Genomic DNA, 23,343 nt, shown 5'->3' with positions numbered 1-23,343 from the left:
GAAAATTACCTTTAAAAATAGCCCTAGTCCATGGAATACGTTAATAAATACTCAGATGTGTTTTTCAAAGTTTCGTGAAATTGCATGTACAGAGTCTACAGTGAATATTTAAGAGGTCTTCAATCGTTACGTGCAAACATGTTAAAATTTTTACGTCTCAAACTTAAACCAATCATTTGCTTTAATATTTTATAGGAAGCGAGTTTCATTTCACAGTGTAAAGTTTAGGTATACTTTCAAAATATAAAGATCGAGCACTGAAACCGAAAATTATAGATCTTCCACTTGTTTTTTCTATAGAAGTTTAAGGACGGGGCTAGAAACTATCTCTGTGACATATAAAAAAATATTTCTAGTTATCTCTTTCTGTACTTGTTTCTTTGGTATCTGAAACTGAAACCGGAACTGGCTAAATTTACCACTTCTCGTTTAAATAAAGAGAAGAGAAAATGAAATTTATTCTGGAATTCTGAATTAAAATAAAAAAGATGCCTGTCGGTATTTGTTACCATGTTTGCTCTACGACAGTGATTTTCTACTGATGGTCCGCAAAATTTGTTTTTGCTTATTCTCAGTAGGATCAGTAGAACTTACGTTCTACCTATTTTGCCGGTCAGTAACATATCTTCGTCACTTGCCGGTTAGCAAATATCGACAGATTGAAAGTCTCTTCATTTAACATATCAATATTGTAACCGGAAGTTGTAAATCTGAATTATTTCCGTTTCCAATAGAGAGATAAAGGCAAAGGCGGAACTATTTCTTCTGGTATTGAATCCATATTATAGCGACATTTTACACTATTTCTTACTATTTTTAGTAAATGGTGATCCAATATTGAAATTGCTACTATTTGCAGCCTCAATAATGAGATAGAACCTATTCTTGAGCAGAAATAGAATTTATCCTTGAGACGTTGAATCTACATTAAAGAACTTTTCGATACGTCTTACCCCCTTTTTTCTTAGAACTGTCCACGAAGACGAATAACCGGGATGATCTGTTCTATGGGACATTCCATACTTATAAATGTAGCATAGCTTGGAGGTCTAGTACGTGGCACTTGAAATATCTCCTTAAAACTTACAACAAATAAATATTGTATACTGCTGTAACATCATTCTTAAATTTGAAAGAGGAGGATGTGTTAGAAGAAACTATTCTTTATTCTAATCTTTAAGTTTTACTCATACCATTTTACATGAGTATGGTATGGTATGGTATAGTATGGTATCCTTCTTTCCGAGGTGGACAATACACTCGTCAAAGTGGTAGTCAAGTTCGACTCACGTACATGCACATTTGTAGCATTTCTCAGCTTAGCTCACCTTGGTTATTACAATCAACGGACTTACGTAAAGAATGTTTTTTAATAAACCTTCAAAGGAAAACAAAATCACAAATTACAACATAATGCACTTTGAAAGTCATGAGCGCATTGGTCAAATACAACAGTGTAAATTTTCTGTATTAGGTAGCGACACAATTCTGCGCGCCAAAATGAGATGGAGCGCCAATTTGTTTGAACAGAAATTTTCGGAATCATCTTTCAGTAGCAGAAACTAGCATAACTGAACACTTACGAGATACTGGTCATTAAGTTCTCATTGGCGTACTATGGCAGTTATACACTGGAAACCTTTGTAACTAAGATTGTGCTTTTGTTGATGTTACAGCAATTCCGGTAAAAATCGATAGCTATATACAATCAATTTGATATGGAGAGTCGAAGTAGATTTAGTTATTATAATACATGCAATTATAATTTTAAAAATGTACCCATCTTTTTCATAACGTCTATCACAAATTAATCATAAGTGGGAATACATTTTAGTTTTCTGAGGAGAAACTTGAATAGATGACTTTCAAATTTTACTAATTACTATACCATATATTAATCCCTTTTTCCGATTACCTATAATTGGACAGAATGGTAATATACGAAATTATATTTGTTTTAATTAAATAAAGAAATTTGAACAGAATGAAGTTGGTTCGTTAGCACCATTCAATCCATTTTTGAGGTGCATCTGTATGTTAATCTTCACAAAAGTAACAACGTTGCAGGGAAAATTCAACTTTCATTGGAGAAAGAAAAGCATAATAATTTTACATGGTAACAGTTTTCTCTTCTAGGAAATCGCAAATTCAAGGCATCTTTCTCGGTGAAACGTAAATTGGAGAAAGACTTATTTCCAGAGAAAAGGAAACCTACATGCATTCATCTACAGTAGAGTTTAATAAATGACAATTTCAAAGCGGAATGAAAGTGCTTTACACTTGAACGAATGAAGGTAATATTTTCTCAGAATTCACTTTTGAGAAGAACACTAACTAATGTTAAAGATGAGAACTTGAGGTTCTAAATAATGACTACTATCCTAGAGATAGGTGGAGAGGTCTTTCTAGAAAGAAACTCTTTCTGCGTTTTCAGTGATAAAAGGAGAGAAAGATAACTGGAAGATTTATTAGTTGAAACAATATCTGTGTAAGATTTGTAAGAAAGAAAATAGATGAAATGAAAAAGATTGAGAAATATAGAAAGAGAAATTACATTGCTTTTGCATTTTCCTGACAAACAGCATTATGTCAGTTAACATACATTCGTATTTGATGAACTTCGCTACTAACAAAACGAAATCTCAGAATCTGGAGTTGGTAAAATTAGGTCGTAAATGGCAGGGTATTTCTAAACAAAAGTTCATCAAATATTGATTTAACGTCCCATAATTATGATCTCCTTGATAAAATAGAGGGATAATAATAGTTATTAGTGAAGAATGAAAGATAGTATTGTAAAATGAGTATGGAGGGAGAAAATTGAAAAAAGATAATAGAGGAGTTATTAACTAAATACCCATTGACTCGAATCGCAAATGTAAAGGCTTTCCGAAAAAGCCACTGTATTCTATGGTAGAACAGCAAAAACTAATCGAACTCCTTTTGACTTTTAGTGAAGGGGAATCTGAACCTGTTTCGGGATTTAATATTGACAGGTTTTGTGTATATATTTTGAAGTAAGGTATTACAAGAAATATTCACTAGTATATAACAGACTACAAAAATAGAATTCTATAAATTCAAAAAAAAAAAAAAAAAAAAGGTTCTGCTCGTCATCGTTACACAGAATGACGGAGTAACAAAACTGATTATGAATAATTTGACTCGCAGAGTTTCGACGTCAAAATAGAACTTCCCATACCCGGAAGAGAATCCGGTAGTATTTATATGATTTTTCCATCATGTCAACATTCTTGCTAATTCTTTCTGAGTCTTCCTAGTTCTAGAAGTCATCGCCGGTCATTTGCATTGTAGAAGTCAAGGCACTCTAAATTTTCCATTGGATTATGAATCCTAAAGAATATTCAAACTGCCTCCACTTCATACATTGCCTGTTTTATACACATTTTAAAATTCAATTAAATATTTTGTTTCATTACATTGTGGTACACAATAATATGTTAAAAGAAGTAGAATGAGCATGCTATCGATATGAAGTCACGAGTGACACTCCGCTACCTTTCCTAGTAAGATGCATAAATGTTCTTGGAAATTTAGAGGTGACTACACTGCTTGCATCGTACTCTTAATTTATAATCACACATTCACAAATGAATGTAAATAAAGTACAAGTGAAGGTTGATTTTTCTTTGAGATATATCATGAAGGGTCCAAGCAGGGGTAAAAGTCCGAGGGAACGCAGGAATACGTCGTCCCCTCATTTCCAGAAAATATCTGTGGCGTCCCTGAAAAAAATTACAATGGTAAAGATAGGCGCGGGAGACGGCGTGACATCATGCGTCCCCTACCTTTTCAGATCCACTTTTACCCCCGGGTCCAAGTATTGTCTGTAGAGGATCAATGCTTTCTTTACTTATGTTGTCATAGACATGATAAGATTAGCACCTTACTCCGGATTCATTTACGTACTCGGGCGCACGGTGGCTCAGTGGTAGAGTGTTCACCTCTGGTGCTTGAGGATCCTGGTTTGCTTCTTGCTCGCGCCAAGTGAACTTTGTGGTGGATAAACACCGTGTGTGTGGATATTCTCGGGATCCCCTTGTTTCCTTCCACTTTCTTTATTCCACCATTTCATTCAATTCTCATCATCACCATCGCCTTTAGCCTACATGGCATAAGTGGGACGTAAAACAGAAAACATTTCATTTCATTTACGTCCTCAGTTTGCCCCACCTACTTTCTTTAAAGAGAGTGAGTGAACCTTAGATTCGCATTGTAAGTAGAGGAGAACGTGAATAGAAAATTACAATCCCCACTGGGAATCGAAGCCGGATTTCCCAGTTGAGAGAATAAATTAATAAAGGAATAAGAAATTAGTAACGTTTATTTAACACTAGATGACGTTAAGGAAGCAACTTGATTAAGGTAGTAGTAATTGAATAAAAATTTACAAAACATTTTGTAGTTCATGTATGAACAAAAGGTTATCTCGACCTTTAAATTCCATTTTACAGCGAGGAAACATAATAGCATAGGTCGACTAATCAACTACAGCGAACACGAAATGGTAGCAAAGCAATCTGGTCACGAAATCTAGCCCCGAGAAACACATTCCATCCATGTTCCGCTGAGCTAGAAAACGAATCTCATAAATTACATTAAGAGGAACTTCTGGTAATGGTCAGGGTTTTCTCTCTCTGACTTAAATTCTCGGTTTTGTCTATTTTCTCTATCTATTTTTTGCTCCTTTTTCTCTTCTGTTTTAGTGGAGATTTCAACACCATAGTATCATGATATCTATTTAATCTAAGATAAAACGGGTCTTTTTATATACTTCATAGTATTCGATACTAACATACTGAATACTGAATTGTTAAAGCAAGCGTAATTGAGTTTCTACTGTTTGACTCAACTTACGTTTATATATCTGCTTATTTCCGCGATAACTACTGGCAAATTTACTAGTTTTTAATAAAATTTAAGTATGGTTTATTTTAAACATAGAAACAAGCATATTATCTGGAGTTAAAATCCATTAATAATGCAGGGGTCAAACGTGACAAAATATACTCAATTGGGCAATTTGCCCATAGAAAGTACGCAACAGAATAACAAAATTCTACGAATAACGTAATATGTAGGGTGGTAGAGGATTAAAATATATAAAATTTATTTTTGATTTTTCTTCATGTTTTATTGTGAAGTTTACTTTTAGAAGGATATTGTTTAGTTCTTTAAAGAGTTGAGACAGTTTTTTGTCCTTTAGTGGGTGATAATATTATCAACGTAGCATGGATATTACGTTGCTTAGAGATGGATTTGTTAGAGAAGGGTAAAAAAAAAGGTACAATCGATAGATGGTATTGAAAGAAAAGATTGCTACGTCAGGACCAAGAGATTAACTGAGGACCGTGATACTTGAAGACGGTCAGTTTGCATCAAGTGGTCTGCCAGTAATGACACAATACCTGGGATGATAATACCAAATGAAGTTTCTGTTATTGAAATTAATGAAAGTTTTAGGGTTTAATTTACTCCATCTTTAAAGAAATACTTTACTCTATCTTTAAAGAAATACATACAAGAATAAATATATCAATAACTTTCCTTTGAAAAAAAATATTCAATTTTCTTGAGGATTTTCTGTTTTACTTTGTGAAGTTTCTCAATGACTCTTAGTGCTTAGAGATGAGCTTGAGGTTAAGGGAGGAATTCACTCATAAGTTGAGAAGATATTTCATGGGAAGTTTCATCTAATAATAATAATAATAATAATAATAATAATAATAATAATAATAATAATAACTAGGAATGCAATGGATATACCCGATTGCAATGAAATGAGCTGAGCGAGCTTAAACTACGTAATCAGGAAGCGTTTTTCGGTGATTATTCCTCGATGGTACATCGGATTTTTGATTTCGACCTATGTTGTCACTGAGCACGACATACTCTATCAGCGTGCTAAGTTTGGTTGAGATCGGCGAAACGGTCTAGGAGTAAGCGTTTTTCGGTGATTATTCCTCGATGGTACATCGGATTTTTGATTTCGACCTATGTTGTCACTCAGCACGACATGCTCTATCAGCGTGCTAAGATTGGTTGAGATCGGCCAAACGGTCTAGGAGGAAGCGTTTTTCGGTGATTATTCCTCGATGGTTTAAGAGCTATACCTATTCGTTGAAGCTCAAGTTAATCAGGAATACGGATGTGAAAACTTCCAACTTGAAAGATCTTTCGGTCTCTACTACCTTGCATGCCACAATTAATTAATAGTATCGTTATTTAGTATAGTTGTTAGTGATTACGTTAGTACACTTAAGAATAGTTATTAAGTGCACTATGCAATACAAATAGGGTTGAAGAACAAAGAAAGTAGATATTTGGAGGAGGCTCTAGGAACATAGAAGCAAATTAGTAGAAAGAAAACGAAATATCTCGAGTTCAATAGAAAAGGAAAGGGGGGAGTAAGGCTACAAGAAGTTGATTAAAGTGAAAAGTTCTAAATATTTAGGTTGATCTGTTGCCATGAGTGGCAATTATGACGTGCAAATGACATACAGAATGAAAGAGGGATTGTGAAATATGATGGAAGTATGTGGCGCTATGGATGACTACAGAATCACGTAAAGAATAAACGGATCCTTTCCAAGACAGTGGTCAAAACAGAAATAATATATGGAGCTGAGCCATATACCAATAAAGAAATCAAAAGACAAAGATTTAGTGTTATCGAAATGAGAATACTGCGATAGAAGTGAGTGATAATAAGAAATTAAATGAAATATTTTAATTTAACGTCTCACTTTGACGCCTCACTCTATTTAGGCTAAGGGTGAAAAATGATTAAGGCAAGTGAATGATCATGGAAGAATGATAATGTAGGATAAAACAGAATTATCCCGAGGAAACCCACGGACACGATGTTGTCCACTACAAACTTACTTTGCAGGGGATCGAACCAGAGACCTCACGCACCTTAGGTAAGCACTCTACCACTGAGCCACCGTACCCGTGTGGTACCACGAAGAGACAGGGGGAGAAATGAGAGAGGAGACCAAGGTTATAATGATATCTATGATTCAAGAAAGAAGACTGCAGTGGTATTATGACCAGCTAATGGGAAAAACAAATAACTATGTAGAAGAAAGATGATAATGGAAGTAGATGGGACCAGAGGTAGAGGGAGACTAAAAAGGAAATGGATAGATATGATTAAGAATACCTTCAAAGAGAAATGTTTAAGAGAAGAAGAGTTCCAAGACGGGGCTTTATGGGGAAGATTAATCAGAAATGTTGATCGCACGTAACTAGGAAAAGACGAAGATAAGATTAAGTACAGTTTTAATTCATTTGAAATTTTATATTTGACTATACAGGCCGCGCTCGGTAATTCAACATTCGATACTTCAACAAGCCTAGTAGTTCAACATTTTTGAGTATTTTCCTGGCGTGCAGGGCTCGCTCTACAGTTCTACAGTTTTGCAGCCACCACATTCGGTAGTTCAACATTTGGCAAAATGGCTAGCACATTGCTCCATGCTTCAACGGTTTTGAGGTTCGGCCGCCCAGTAGTTCAACATATTGTTGACAAACGGACCTGACAAAAGGCGCTACCACAGAATTTTACTGTAGATGTAAAAAACCTCCTTTTCTTCTTCCCTTTGTTTCACCATCGAGCCGGACGACGCGACGCAAGCGAGCAATTTAAAGTGTACATTTCAACTGTACTGTATATGGTTTTGAAAGAAAAATGTGATTCTAAATTTAACTTAAATTGTTACCAGTAAATGCGTTTTGAAGTACAGTACATACAGTAATGCCGTTTTATTACGTATTTACATCTAACCGTACACATTTTTTTTACAAATATATTCAGCAGTTCAACATTTCTGGTAGTTCAACACCTAGCTGGCCTTATAAGTGTTGAACTACCGAGTGCACTCTGTATTACAGAGTTTTAAAAGAAATCAAAACTAAAGCATATCATCATGTAGTAAACAAACACAAAATACTTAAATTTTCTTTGATGAAGAAAAAAGTCTCCTTTTAAAGTTTAAATACATTGGCGAAAAGAGTTTCTAAAGCGCCCTAGCTTGAAAACTACGAAATTTTGCTTCAGCGGTTTAGGAAATCATGCAGGAAATATCACACATTATATCTAGATATTAATGTTTTCGTAGATACGCAGCTCGTTCCACAAAATAATGACTAGGTCATTAAGCAGATACTAATCTTACTGAAGGAAATTAGTACTTACATGTCTTCATATTACAATCAAGTTCACACTAATATGCTATCAGATTAGGGGATTCCCAAACAAGAATAAAAAAGCAGCATGCATATTATATAGCATGGTACTGAGGAGAAAAGAACTATTGATATGCATTATTGATAGGTTTCGTTCATTATGAAAGGCAAAATAGGTTTGAAACAGATTAGTAGATAAGGTATCAAACGAAAAAGTGATGGGAATGATAAGATAGAAAAGGAGTAAAATGAATACTATTTTGAAACATGGGTAAACATGCAATTAGTTAGGGAAGGAATGACAGAAGGAAAATTACCCAGAGGAAGTCCCAGGGTTGAAATAGAAGAACAAAATAATAAATAAACCAGGGTGAAGCATAGTGATGAGCAAATGCAAGACCAAGACCAAGACCCGGGTGGTCTTGGTCTTGGTCTTGGTCTTGCACATGCGGTCTTGGTCTTGGTCTTGCAGTGGAACCCTCGGTCTTGGTCTTGGTCTTGGTCTTGCACACCTAGTCTTGGTCTTGGTCTTGTTCTTGCACACCCAGTCTTGGTCTTGCTTGCAAGAGTCTTGCAAGTTTTGCTTTTAAGAAATCTATGATTTTCATAAGTAAATTTTACTCTGGATATAAGGGATAATAAATCCTACATTGCGTCAATAGTGAGGGAAATACAATGTATGTTTCTAAATGTAATATAGGGCCTATTTTTCCTTCGTGTAAGTGTGATGATACTGTACAACATAGGCGATGACCTTTACTTTTTTTTTTCAATGGGTGATCACGCTTCACTACTTATAAGATAAATCACAACATTTCGTAATATTTTTATGTTTTAACAGATCCAATACTCCACTGGTTCCCAAACTGGAGAGGCTATCCCTGACAGTGAGACGCATGAAAGAAAACCAAGACGGCACAAATTACTGAAATACCATAAATTGCAAAATTATTTTTACACTCTAAAGGCGTCAGATTTTTTTTCTTTCCTACCACGATTAGCTCATCTTTGTATTGAACAATCTCCCAATTAAATATTGAAATTTTGTTTTACTGATTCTAATATGTACTGTATGGGGCAGAAATAAGAACATACGCAAAAACGATGAAACAGTTAGACTTTCGAAATGTGGGCATGTAGAAAAAGGACAGAATCAGCTGGGTTGAACGGAAAACGAATGCGAAGGTTTTAGAAATAGTAGCAGTAGGGGAGAAAAGAAAAATTTTAGATGTAATGAAGAGGAAGACATTGGCTGAGGAGGAACTGTATTATGAGGGACGTGCTAGAGGGAGGGGGCGAAGGAGATCGTAGTTGAAGAAAGATATTAAGACAGAAAATTGCTACGTTAAGACGAAGAGACTAGCTGAGGACTACAGTCATCGAAGCTTCTCAGCTGCAGCAAGTGACCTGCCAATAATGGCAGAATAGCTATTATTATGACGATGATGATAAGTTTTGCAATATTGACCAAAAAAGAGAGAACAAATTAAAATAATAATAATTAAACCTCTTAATATTTTAGAATATGAAATGAAATTAAATTTGTGAGTTTTACGTCCTACGATTATGCTGGCTAGGCTAAGGAGACAGTGATGATGAAAAATGAATGAAAATGGTGGAAAGAAGAAAGTGGGAGGAAACGGGAGAACCACGAGGAAACCCACGCACATGGTGTAGTCCACCACAAAGTTCACTTGGCGGGGGCTGGGATCGAACGCGGGACACCAAACACCAGAGCTGAACGCTCTACCACTGAGCCACCGCGGCCCCAATATTTTAGAATAATTTGAGTGAAAACTGAAAACGACTCAACTGTCTGTCTTTTTATATATGTATATACTCAATTTATATAAATACTTTTGACCTACATTAGAAATATTAAATACATAACAACGGCATCAAACTTCAAGTTATTTGAAATAAGTACGAAATCACTTTCAGTTGTGAATATAGATTATTTATTGTTGTATAATGTTATATCGTTGAATCCTAGATATGCCGTATACTTAAGGGGGCTATAAGTTATATTGATAAACAATTATTCAACGTATAAGCATCCGCCTATGAAATCAAACTTGCGGTCACATGCGCTAAGTTTTTGTCAATGTCATGAAAATGTTATTTCAATATTAATTTTATAAGTACACATTAAAAATTTCCAACGGATGCTTGAACCTCAGAGCCAAGGCCATATCCATGTAGTCGGCACCTATGATGTACGGAATTGCCGATGTTCAATGCTACATTTCCCGTTAGTTTTGGAAGAAGAACACCATTCATATGTTTTTGAAATGAAATTATTTAATAAATATCTACTTTAACGTCCCACAATTATAACACTGAAGCTAAGGGAAACAGTGATGATGAGAAATGGTGGAATGAAGAAAGTACGAGGAAACGGGGAAACCCACGCACAGGGTGTTTGTTCACCAAAAAAGCTCACATAGCGCAAGCTGCGATCGAACCAGGGCCCCATGTACCAGAGGTGAACGCTCTGCCACTGAGCTACCGTGTTTATAACATGCTCTAGTTTATTTTTGCTTATCCACTTCTTATGGACACAACTATTCTTCATATGATTTCCCAAAATCCAATCATGGGTCGTCGTGAATGATCAGATGATGACCAAAGTAAATCAGACACTGAAGTTATTATAGCTTGTAACAATTCATAGAATTATGCTGTCGGACGTCTCGTGAACAACCGATTTCCGGCGGTATTTTTACTGGAGCCAAGAAGTTCACGTGAAAAATGTAATGATTTTTCTTCTTCCTTTTTACATTCTATAAAAAATTCAAGTATTGTTGGTACTTGTGCAAGACTCTTGCGCAAGAGTCTTGGTCTTGGTCTTGGTCTTGCAGGTATGGTCTTGGTCTTGCATCCCTTGGTCTTGGTCTTGGTCTTGCATCGGGATTCCTGGTCTTGGTCTTGGTCTTGCATGCAAGACTCTTGCAAAAACTGCAAGACCAAGACTCTTGCGCTCATCACTAGTGAAGCAAACTCAGGAATTCCCAGCGTGTTAAGCTGTGGAACACATCATCTGTTGTAGAACCGAGCCTGTACCTGGTCAAACCTGACACCAAACATAGCGTTCTTTAATTCATAGGCGTTGAGTTACTAGCACACCAAATTTAATCCAGATCTGACCAGTAGTTACCGAGAAATAAAGTAGTATATACAAGGCAAGCCGAGACATGGCCTAATCGAAACTGGCTACCGAATAAAGCGATCTTTATTCATTAGACGATGGGCTATTTGACCACTCAATTTCGTTTAGATCCGACTAGTAGTTACCCAGAAATAAAGTATCAAATAGAAGACAAGATAAACCTGTACCTAAACGAGCCTGGACACAAAATACAGCGATTTTTATTCCATAGACGATGCGGTACTTGCCCATAAAATTTAGCTCAAATCTGGTGAATAGTTAGTGAGAATTAAAGTACCACATACAAGACGAGCCGAGCTTGTCTCTGGCTCCTTGGATCCTTATTTCGTGGACGATAGACTACCTCCGCACAGAATTTCGTTCAGATCCGAGTAGTTATAGAGAAAAGAAAGTACTACATATAAGGCTGTTCGAGTCAAGCCAAGCCTGTCCCTAGCCGAGCCCCTACACAAAATGTAGCATCATTTATTGATATGGTCATTGGCTACTTTGCCTACCAAATTTAGTTCGGATCTGGCAAGTAGTTACCAAGGAGTAAAATACCATATATAAGGCATACCGAGCCAAGTCACGAAAGATAGCTGTCCTTATTTCTTACATGATGGGCTACTTCTCTACCGAGTTTCGTTCAGATTCGAAAAGTAGTTACCGAGAAATAATGTACCGCATGCAATTCAAGTATTGTCCAGCCAAGTCTGTCCCTCTCCGGACCTAAACACTAAACGCAGCATTTTTTTTATTCATTTGGATATAGACTGTTTGCCCACTAAATTTCGTTCAGATCTAGTCAGTAGTACCTAGAAATAAAGTATCACATACACAAACACACATACATCTGGAGTGAAGCTAAAAGCTCTCGTATCCTTACGCCAGGAGCTAACGATGTATACAAGAAAACTATATGGAAATCTAGATCAGAACAGAGATGAATGTAAAACTGCATCAAACCTGTTGGTTCGTCTTCATATATTTTGTTATTAGGGATTTGTTTGGACGTTGTGTAGTCAGAAAGTGTATTTTTTTTTATCAAAGAGAAAGTATTTTGGTAAAAATAAATAGTTTTGTGGTTTATGCACATAGGTATTTGTGTATGTTTAGGATTAGGTTAAACCCTCAGGTTGATGCATAAAGAATAACTCGTTTTTAGAATATATATAGCAGGTCTTAGTTCATTCCTAGCTCCTATCCTGTTCGAATATAGTTACCTGCATAAGTGTGTAATTCTGTTCAAGTTTAGTATACGTTTGCTGTTTCAGCAATATTTTCATTTTAGTAAATAACAAAAACAATCTAGAAGTTGCTGACTACAGAGGGAGATATTTTCTTTTCCCTGTAAAGGAAACAGGGCTAAATTATAAAAAAGCGAACACCTATCATCACGGGTATATATATTAAATTTTATTTCAAAGTAAACATAAACCAACATTGGAAGACGTATAAACATGATTTCAAGCAGGTTATAAATATTTTTTAAAAAAATAAGTAAATAAGAGCTTACCAATCATCGGCAACCTTACGTTCTTCGTATAACAAAACAATAATTTATGTACCTGTAACAAAAATAGAGAAACAATTTATTACTAACACCTAATCTGTATAATAACTAAATAATTATAAAATAATATAACAAGTTAATTTCGTTTCACAGTATGTATCTATGGTAGACTTCCAAACTATTGGAATTCAATACTCAAACTTTGAAGTAGAAAATCTAACTACTGGTTACAATAGATCAATAAGATCAAAGATATGACGATAGCTTTGGAAGCTGAATCCATATGAGAAAACCATTACTCTCTATGCCCTACTGTTTTGATTCTACGGCGATAAATGTTGAAACCGGAAATCGTAAATTTGAACCACTTTTGGTTTGAATAGATGGTTAAGGTTAAGTTAGGTTAGGACTAACCTAAGCTAACCGGAAACCTACTCTTGCGAAGTTGAATCGATTGCAAAAAAATGTAAAAAAAACTGTATTTCGGTATCTCTTACGGTTTTTGCTTTATGAATATCAGAATTAAAACCGGAAGTAGTAGAATATTACAGTTAATTTTATCCACTTGGATTCAATAGAGGGCTAAAAGAGCATATGCAACTTATTCTTCAGAAAGTGAATAAATTGTAAGAACTTGCATTTCGATATTTCTTACCCTCTTTGTTGTACGTAAATCTGTATTGAAACCGGAAGAAGTAGTAAATAACAATCACTTCCGGTTTGGGTAAAATGTTGCTTGTTGTGATGATATGTTCTTCTGGCAGACGGATGCGGAAAACTACTTGCCGCTATGTAGATTTGTGTTCTAAGATGATAAATGTTGAAACCGAAAATGGTTAATTTTAACCATTTTCGGTTTGAATAGAGGATTAATGGAGAAGATGGAACCTATTCTTCGGACACTAAGTTGATTGCAGAAAATCGCATCTAAATATCTTCTACAACCTTTGCTCTGTTAAAGCCAGAAAAGTAATATTAAATATGAACCACTTCTGGGTTTAATAGAGTGTTGTCCATTGTCATAATATGTTGTTTTGAGACGCTGAATCGTTTGCAAAAGACGTTTCTCGTCATCCATTACCAATTTCGTTCTATGGTCATAAACGTGAAACCTGAAATGATTAGTTTGAAAGAATTCCAGTTTGAACAGAAAGTTAACGAAGGAGATGAAACCTATCCTTGAAACATTGAATCAACCGAAAAGAAACGCATATCGAAATCTCTTATCATTTTTGTGCTGAAACCTATTGACAGACAGACGGACGGTCAAAGTTGTTCTATAAGACTTCCGACATTTATTGTATAGCATAGTTTGGAAGTCAAAATGATTTAAATGTCTCACTTTCTGCACTCATCATCACATAAAAACTATATATCATTTCCGATGTAATGATAGGGTCTCTCTAGTATACTGTACTTCTGATTTGAAACTTTTGTAAATTAAACCCTTAAGAGGAAAGGACAACCGTTAGTTACTTTTGCATGTTTTATTTGAGTTTGTAGTTATAAATGCACGTAATTTAGTATACGAAAAAGTTCTAGGAAAAGCGGAATACAAATGTTTATTCATCTAGTGAGTATTTATTATACTCGATAAGCTTGAAGTAGAAGAGCTATTTAGTACATTAGGAAGTCGAACTTTACGCAAAAATTACTTTGTAGGTTGTAAGCATTTTTTTGTAACATTACAGTTAATCAACTACAAATGATTAATCCATTTAAGCTCGCCGGGTCGAAAATGATCCACTTACGTATTTCGTTATTGCTAAAACTTATATAGTTCCCCCCTGGTCATTTTCGACCCAGTATCATAATTAGTTAATGCGAGATCAGCAAAACGAAACGACACTAAATCCAGCAGTAATAAGTTGAAAACTATTTATTTTCCACAACAAATCAAAACACAAAACATAAAAGATAAGTGCATATATGGGTTAATATCATTTTTGGACTTCCAAACTATGCTATGCATAAGTTCCGGAAGCTTTGTGGAACGGTTTTCTCTGTCTGTTGACAAGAATTAGAGAAAAAACGGTAAGAGATATCGACATGTGGTTTTATGCAATCGATTGACCTTCCGAAGGATAAGTTCTGTCTCTTCTGTTGTCTCTCTATTTAACCAGAAAGTTGTTCAAATTAGATATTTCCGGTTTCAAAGTTTATAGACATAAAACGAGAATAGTAACATACATCAAGAAGCAGTTGTTTGCAAGCAGTTCAGCGTCTCAAAACAATAAAACATGGCAATCAACAATACTCTACCAAAGCCAGGAGTAGTTCAAGTTTACCATTACTTCTGATATCAATACCAGTCTCATCATTTAATACAATAGAACCAAAATAGTAACAGATGGTGAGAAGTGTTTTTTGCAAATTATTCAGCGTCTCAAGACAATATACCATGACTATCTACAACAGTCTGCCGAAAGCAGAAGTGGTTCAAATTTAATGTACTTCCGGTATCAATACTGATTTTTGCAGAGCAAATATGGTAAATGCTATTGCGATGTGGTCTCTTTACAACTGACTTAGGGTCTCAATAATAGGTATATCTACTACATTAACCCTCTACTTAAACCGGAAGTGGTTCAAATTAGTCATTTCCGGTGTCAACCTTTTCACTATAGAATGAACATTGTAACAGATATCAAGAAGCGGCCTTGCAAACGATTCAGCATCTCAACATATCATGGCAATCCAAAACATTCAAATAAATTCGGAAGAATTTACTATTACCTCGATTTTTGATTACCATTACTGATTTTTGTAGAGCAAAAATGGTAAATGCTATTAAGATGTGATTTTTTACAAACATAGCGCCTCAAGAATATGTTTCATCCTCTATTAAAACCAGGAGTGCTCAAAATTAGCCATTTCCAGTTTCAATGTTTACCGCCACATAACAAACACGGTAATAATAACGATAGTTTGGAAGTCTTAGTTTCACACTGTGAAACGAAACTCAAAGTATACTGACTTTAATTTATACAAATAATTTCATATATAGAAATACATTTTAAAAATAAACTGTACCATTACAGATAATCTACCTAGTATATCACGAAGATTTTCAGTGTGACAGCCAATTACCTCTCGGAAAAGTATTCACGAAGTACAGGTCTACAAAATTCTACCCAAAACATGGCTACATTTAAATTTTCTTGTATTTCCCATACGCTTGATATTTAGGCGTGAATTTTATTTGAGAAGTATTTTGCTTCAAATTATACAATTTGTAAATTATTTAATTACACGAATTCAGTTTGGTAGACAAAACAACTGCCAAGAGTGTAAACACATTTCTTGTATCTACATCCATGTCTATGCTATAAAAATAAGCAAGAATAAGATGTTGCCATAACTCCATATGATAGCATTGCATTACACACATGTAGGAGCCGAGAGGCCCTAAGCGCTCCCGTTTTTGAATACACAGAGAAAAATCCGTTCTCCGGACAGTGGTTTATTGTACAAATATACGGTATCCTCTTGCTTACTATAGAAATCAGTACGGAGCATACTTTATCCGTATGGTATATAGGCATTGCTCTTAGATGTTACATCATGCCGTTGCAGGATGCCTGATATCTAACACTCTTTTTTATAATATATACATATATCTACGTTAATTTCGTCAGTTATATGTTATATACGTCAATTTGTATGTTAGAACCTGACCGCCTATATTGTTTCATATGGAAAGTACCTACAGATGGAACACTTATACAGAAAGTATTATAAAACTTGCGTTTCCAGTTATACGTTTGCTGTACGCTAAGTCCAAAAACTACAGGATTTACAAATGTAACACACAATTTTACGTACGCCACATACATTTTTTCTCAGTGTAACAAAACTAATTTAAGCTATTATTTATATATTTTTGAAAATTTATAGAAAACCCACGATATAACTATCATAGTCTGGCTTCTAGCTGCTTACCCCCCCCCCCCCACGGGCAAAGTTTTTACCTTCTAGATTCGCCACTGCATATAGGAATTCTGCATTGAAACAATAATTTATATCTATCATTTCCGGCTTAAATTACCATATAAGTGCAGCTTTTGGCTAGCCTTGGGTCATTAATCACGTATGAAAAAATCGAGCTATCTCCCATCATTTTTGCTCTGTGGAGATTCAATACTGAAAGAGGGAATGGTTAAATTTAGAGCAGTGATGTCAACCTGTAGGAAAATTCCAATTTGTGAGATTTTTTACATTAATTTTTCGAATAATGATAAAGGGAATTTTCGTCAAAATTGGCAGCATGAATGGGATTTTTCATATTTTATTTTATTAACGTCAACAAATTTTTCTATGAGCGGGAAGTAGGGTAAGAGCGTTTGAATAAGAATGAAATTAGTGTTAAATGTCAAATTTGTTATTTGAAAGTGCATCCTAGTGTGAAAGTGATTTATGCAGGAACATATGAAACTCAAAAACAAGAAACAAGGAACGTAAATTGTACTCTAGAATTAGAAAAAAACTGAAGAAAGTAAATTAGCACAAGAGAACATGCCAATTTCTGAAACATTCCACATGGAATAACTGCAGAATGAAGTTTGTCTAATTTTATTACTTCAGTAGAGGATGATGGCACAAAAGCATGATGAAAATAGTAAATTCTGACAACAAAATGTGATTGTTTTCATCAGTAATTTCAATAGCCTCTTTTAGTTAAGAATATTACTTATTAGTAATTTAAAAGTCATATATACAGGGTCGGATTTAGGGGGTGCACCGGAACACGTGCACCCCCTCTCCTTTGTGAATATACACTATCTAAAGTGAGAAACTGGCAGTAGAAATAGCAATACTTTCCTAAAATTTCATGTCATGTTTCCTTTTCGGGCTTAAAAGAAAGCGGTTTTGCTAAACATAATAGATTAAGTCAGTTCCTCATACACATCACAGGTGCCTAAAGGCATTTTAAAAAAATAAATTTGATTTAAATGTACTGATAGTTATTGGTGCACCCTCTCAAAAAATCCTGGATGCAGTCGTGTAATATATATATATATATATATATATATATATATATATATATATATATATATATATATATATATATATATATATATATATATATAGTTAGTTAGTTAGTTGGTTTAAAATTTTGTAATTAGTATAGCGCTTGGAAAATTTAGGAGAAAATGGGAATTTCTGCCTTTCGAGATGGGATTTTATAAGCTGCCAGGTTGGAATCACTGATTTAGGGACATGACGTGAGTAGTACATGGATGGTATTGCTCACTATTTACTTGAGAACAATTTATTGTTAGAGTAACTCGAAGCAACAGTACTGTTAATCATAAACTAATATTTGGTGCAGAGTTACCTCTTCATTGTAGGCTACTTGAATTGCAGTTCCAACTTCAATTCTTTTGCAAGAATAGATATTATCCTAGTTTTACTGCAAGCAGAAAATACCGCCACACCGAGTGATTGTGTTCGGCAAGCAAGGAGTTGACGAGCGTTCGCTGCACAGTCATAAGTTTCTTTTTCGTCCAGCTGAGTAATAACAGAGCTCCTGAATAGGTGCCGTTATGTTTTGAGCCACGACAGAGCCATGAAATTACAGGAGTGAAAAGTCAATGTCCTCTATCGGTATGTTGTTACAATTCTCCTCGCCGGTAACAAAATTCTTTATTGATTCACATATCAATTCATTCAACAAGAGGAAACAAAAATACTACTCTGATTAATGTTCTTTCAAAACATCGATATGAGTAAATTTAAACTACTATATACTTCGAATATTTTATTTTATTTATTACTAGCAGAATGATCATGACTTGTAAGGGAAGAATACGTTTCGTTTGGACATAAAGAACATCAAAGCTATAAGGGACTCCAGAAACTTTGAATTCAAACCTAATATCGGTCATTTTCAATCATTTTTATATATCTCCCCTTTCCAAGCTGCTGGGCTAAATTTGGATTTAAACGGCATCGCATCCTGTTCATTTCAGCGATCACAAATACCACGGATTCAACATTAATATCGGCCATTTTCGACCATCAAAGTGAAATGATAAAAATCATTCAAGATCCGAACGTTATCTATAAGGAGCATTCATTTAACTCGTACTCACCCCGTGAAACGAATGGAACCTTTGTGAAATGTGTAACGACTCTTATACCAGCTTGTAGCGGGTTCTTTAAAAGTTCGATAGATGGCGGCACGGTGGTTATCGCGTGAACGGGAAAAGGAAAAAGGACCTGCAAAGAGGGATAATTGTGAGTCAGCGTCGTCCAAATGTACACTAGTGCGTTCTCAGTCGGAAAAAAATCAAGCTGGTTTGCGGAAAATGGAGGCCGATAAAGTGAAGCAACGTGTCGTTATACGGTTTCTTACCGCTGAAAGTGTCGGCGCACGGGCAATGCACAAACGGTTTTCAGAAGGTAGAAAGACGCTTAAAGACGACGTTAGTCCGAGGCAACCCGTAATACAAACGCCACAGATTACTAAGTGAGTGGACGAGATCATCCGCCAGAACCGGAGAACTACGGTGAAGGAGGTGGCGACGGAAGTGGGCATCAGTGTCGGAATGACCCACTCCATTATCACTCGAACGCTTTATTTGCGGAAGGTTTGTGCCCAATGGTGCCCCACAACTTTACCGACGCTCAAAAACGGAAAGAATGCAGGCGTGCCAGTCGCACCTGGACAGATTTGAAGCCGAAGGTGAAGCATTCCTGGAGAAAATCATCACAGGGGATGAAACGTGGTGTCATCACTACAACCCGGAAAGCAAACGGCAAAGTTCACTGATGGCACCTCTCCCCCTCCAAAGAAGTCCAAATCGATTCGAACCTCAGCGGGAAAGGTCATGACCTCCGTGATCTTCGATATTCGAGGACTACTGCACACGGAATGTTTGGAGCTCAAACAGACAGTGAAGGCCGCCCGGTACGGAGAGACGTTGTATGATCTCCGGAAGTCCATCAAGTCCAAATGCTCAGAAAACTCTCGGCGGGTGTGATTTTGCTTCATGACAATGCGCAACCGCATAGGCCAACGTAACGGAGGGGACTTTGAGGAAGTTTAAGTGGAAGGCTCTATGTCACTCACCTCTCCCCTGCCGATTTTTAGCTGTTTGGGGAACTGAAAAAAGATCTACATGGACACCGTTTCCATTCGGTCGATGATATTATACAGGAGGTGACATAGTTACTTCGCCGGCAGCCCATGGCTTTGGACCAGAAAGGCATCCAGTGGCTCGTGTCACAGTGGAAAATGTGCGTCGCCGCTAGAGGTGATTACTCTTAAGGTAGGTGAACAATTTCCCATACTTGTACAGGGTGACTACGAATTAAATGAATGCTCCTTATATGTTGAAAATTTGTCCAAGATCAGTCGGATGGTTCAAGAGTTAAGTCACAAACATAGTGACTTTCATTTTCAACGAACTTAAAAAAAAGTTCGTTACTGAATTCTCTATGTCTGTCTGTCTGTTATTTGCCATTTTTTAATTTTGAGCACTGCATTTGATAGAGCATCAAAAACTATTTGAGAAGGTGATTAAATATTTCGCGTCATTCTGATCATTCCCGAGATATTGGCCAAAAATGGTCGATTTCCAGAGATTTAAAGAGCCATATCTCGGGAACTGTAAGTTATAGAGAGATTATATTGGTGTTGATCGATACCAAAGAAGATGGTGAAGATGTTGGTATCAAATAGTAGCCGATGGCCACTGACCACCATTCCCCAGACATTGACCAAACATGCTCGAATTTCGAGAGATTTAGGGACCCATATCTCGGAACCCTAAGTCATACAGAGATGACATTTTGCGAATTTTTGCAAGAAAGAGAAGAAGGTGTGGATAAAGAAATTTACTTTTAGATGTTGTTTGCTATGTTTTTCTGAAATTCTTCCGTAAAATAAGATATTGAGTAAATAAATCATCTTTATAAGAAAGAATTTTAGTTTGATTTTCCTTAAAACACAACACCAAAATAATCACAATCCACCAGTAAAGATTAAAAGTGTACAATAAATAAACACATCAAATGTTTCATACATATTGCTCTTAATAATGCTATATCCATTTTATTTTTCATATTACAAGGTTTAGGCTACTAATAAATTTCGTTGGTTCCTCGTCCGGTCCAGGCTCGCGCCAAGTAGGACGAACATCGTGTATGCGGGTTGTCTTAAGGTTCTCCCGTTTTCTCTCACTTTTTTCATTCCACCATTTTGTACCTAATCATCATCATTGTCCTATTTGTCACTGGGACCTCAAAAATAATGTTTTCGGACTCGACCAAAATTTCGCACGTTTACTACATATGTTTTTTACATAACTTCCCAATTTAGACTGTTTCCAATTTCGGAAAAAAAATCGACCCACTCTAATGCAGGCTGTCAAACTGAGCCTTAGAAGCTAATTTTACATCAGGTATTCCTTGGAAGAACAAGTGATAAGGTCATAAAAAACAAAAATGAAGAGCACAGAGAAGACGATAAAAGTGTGAAAAGCAAATGGCCCTAGGGCACTCCATCAAAATGTGTGGACAACTTGAAACTTTTCAAATTACAATATGTGTCGAGTGATACATCGTTCGATACATCTTTAGAAACGATACAATTTTGGTATGAAACAAGTGTCGATATAAGGAACCGTTTCTAAAATGTCCATTACAAATGAGTTCTGCTCCAGAGAAATTTGCATCGTCTGTTGTAAGGAAACGATATATTCTGTAGTTTGCGAACGTAGTAAAGGCCATTTGATTCAAGTGGCAATAAGGCCACTGTCAGAGGCAATGTTGAATTCAGACTTTTGTACAAAGGGGGAAAATAAAAAATTAAGGAGAGGGCTCTGTTCTAGATTGCAATAGGGCAGCAGGAGTCTGTTGTAATAAAACTTACGGCTTGTTATTGTCTGCTCGGTTGCAATATCCAACATATTGCCATTTTTACCTAACTAGTGTTCTAAAGCGTTTATGTGCGTTTGTATCTAATTTCCAAGTTTTTATTTAACCTCGACTTTATATGAAAACGCTGTTTGTTAACTAGGACAATTAGGTTGGGGGAAAAAGAGAAACTAATTTTCTAAGACTTCTTATTTCCGAAACAAATAAAAAAAATATTTCAATGCATGTGTATAAATATTCTAGGGGGTGGATATATATTCTAGAGAAGGCTCAGCACCCCCTTGAATATGCCTGAATTCAACACTGGTCAGAGAGGACGGGGAATGCCATAACCTGTGATTAGACTTTGGGAATCACTGTGTTTTGTCATGATACATAAAGTACTAGGAAGCATTACAATGAGAATTTGTGATTTATCATACCACAAAGTAGTAAATGCAGCATAACTAACAGTGGTTTGTTCCCTTGAGTGTTGTAGTTCAAGGCATGCTTTATCGTAGCTATCATATTGCCTAACTCTTTTGACGACGGTAGTAACTTGAAGTAGAGGTTGCAGTGAAAATTTACCAGTGTGGTGGTGTGTGCACATTGTAGTTGAATATCATATGTGGAAGGGTAGAACGGGGTAGCAAACAGCACGAGATTTCTACGAGTACTGTGTGAAAAGTATTGCACGTAAGGAAACAGACACACAATTATATCGATATTACAATATATTTCCGTCTGATCTACTAGCATTAGGTGAGCAACGTACGAATAGGACCAGACTGTATGTGGTCATTGTGTCGATATGTTGTTAGTGTTAAGCGAATGTAGACGAAACTCACGATACACAGCACACATGTGTGGAACACACAATTCACCACGATCTTCTCATATGACATTTCTGTCCTTGGAGAGATGTCTACGACACCCATGGTAGTGTCGTCTGAAGACGGGGTTCAGATCATTACTTCTCTATAACAAATGTAGAACTGCAACAGCACTTTTGACAGCAATAAACGCAAATGTACGTACGTACTAGAAATCTGTAATGCATACTTAAACAAGTGCAAGTTGTATCCATACCGTATGCTATTACATAAGAAACTATCAATAAATGATGTACATGCTAGAATGCAATTTTGTGTATGATTGAATGGTATGGAGAATAAAGTGAAACTTGTATCTACCATATTATTTAGTGGATGAGGCGCCATTTACGAATACAGCACATACAACCAATATAATATTCATTATCGGACTAGGGATAAACCACAATGGCAGCGAGTACTTCTACATCAGCATCGGCGGTGTCGCAATGTGGGGTGTGTAATATTGGGTAACAATGTTATTGGATCATATTTCTTTTATGGAAATCTTACTGGTAACACGTATGATAATTTGTCAATGATATGTTACAACAGTTGTTTTTAGTAGACATTCCTCTCTACGAATGCATGCGTATGTAGTATCAAGATGACGATGCTCCTGCACTTAATGCACGCAAGGTGAAAGCCCTGTCGGATTGATGATGTGATGTCTTCTAATACATGACTGAGCGTGGAAGAGTTTTACTTACTGGGCTCCACGAGCTTCTGACGGA

The 23,343-nt window shown here is 36.0% G+C and overlaps 1 protein-coding gene across 2 annotated transcripts in view; it reads right to left on the bottom strand.

Annotated features, from left to right (window-relative positions):
- Window positions 1–12,899, bottom strand: part of GABA-B-R2 (gamma-aminobutyric acid type B receptor subunit 2) — an 832,753-nt gene extending 819,854 nt beyond the window's left edge. For both annotated transcript variants that reach the window (XM_081759238.1, XM_081759239.1), the window contains exon 1: window positions 12,879–12,899. The gene's annotated coding sequence lies outside the window, so the exon portion shown is untranslated. The remainder of the gene's footprint in view (window positions 1–12,878) is intronic.
- Between the last annotated feature and the right edge of the window lie 10,444 nt (window positions 12,900–23,343).

This window comes from Thermobia domestica, chromosome 5, assembly GCF_964235325.1.
Source record: "Thermobia domestica chromosome 5, izTheDome1.hap1.1, whole genome shotgun sequence".
NCBI lineage: Eukaryota > Metazoa > Arthropoda > Insecta > Zygentoma > Lepismatidae > Thermobia > Thermobia domestica.
The sequence above is the reverse complement of the archived record's forward strand: the minus strand, read 5'-3'. Positions and strand labels throughout refer to the sequence as shown.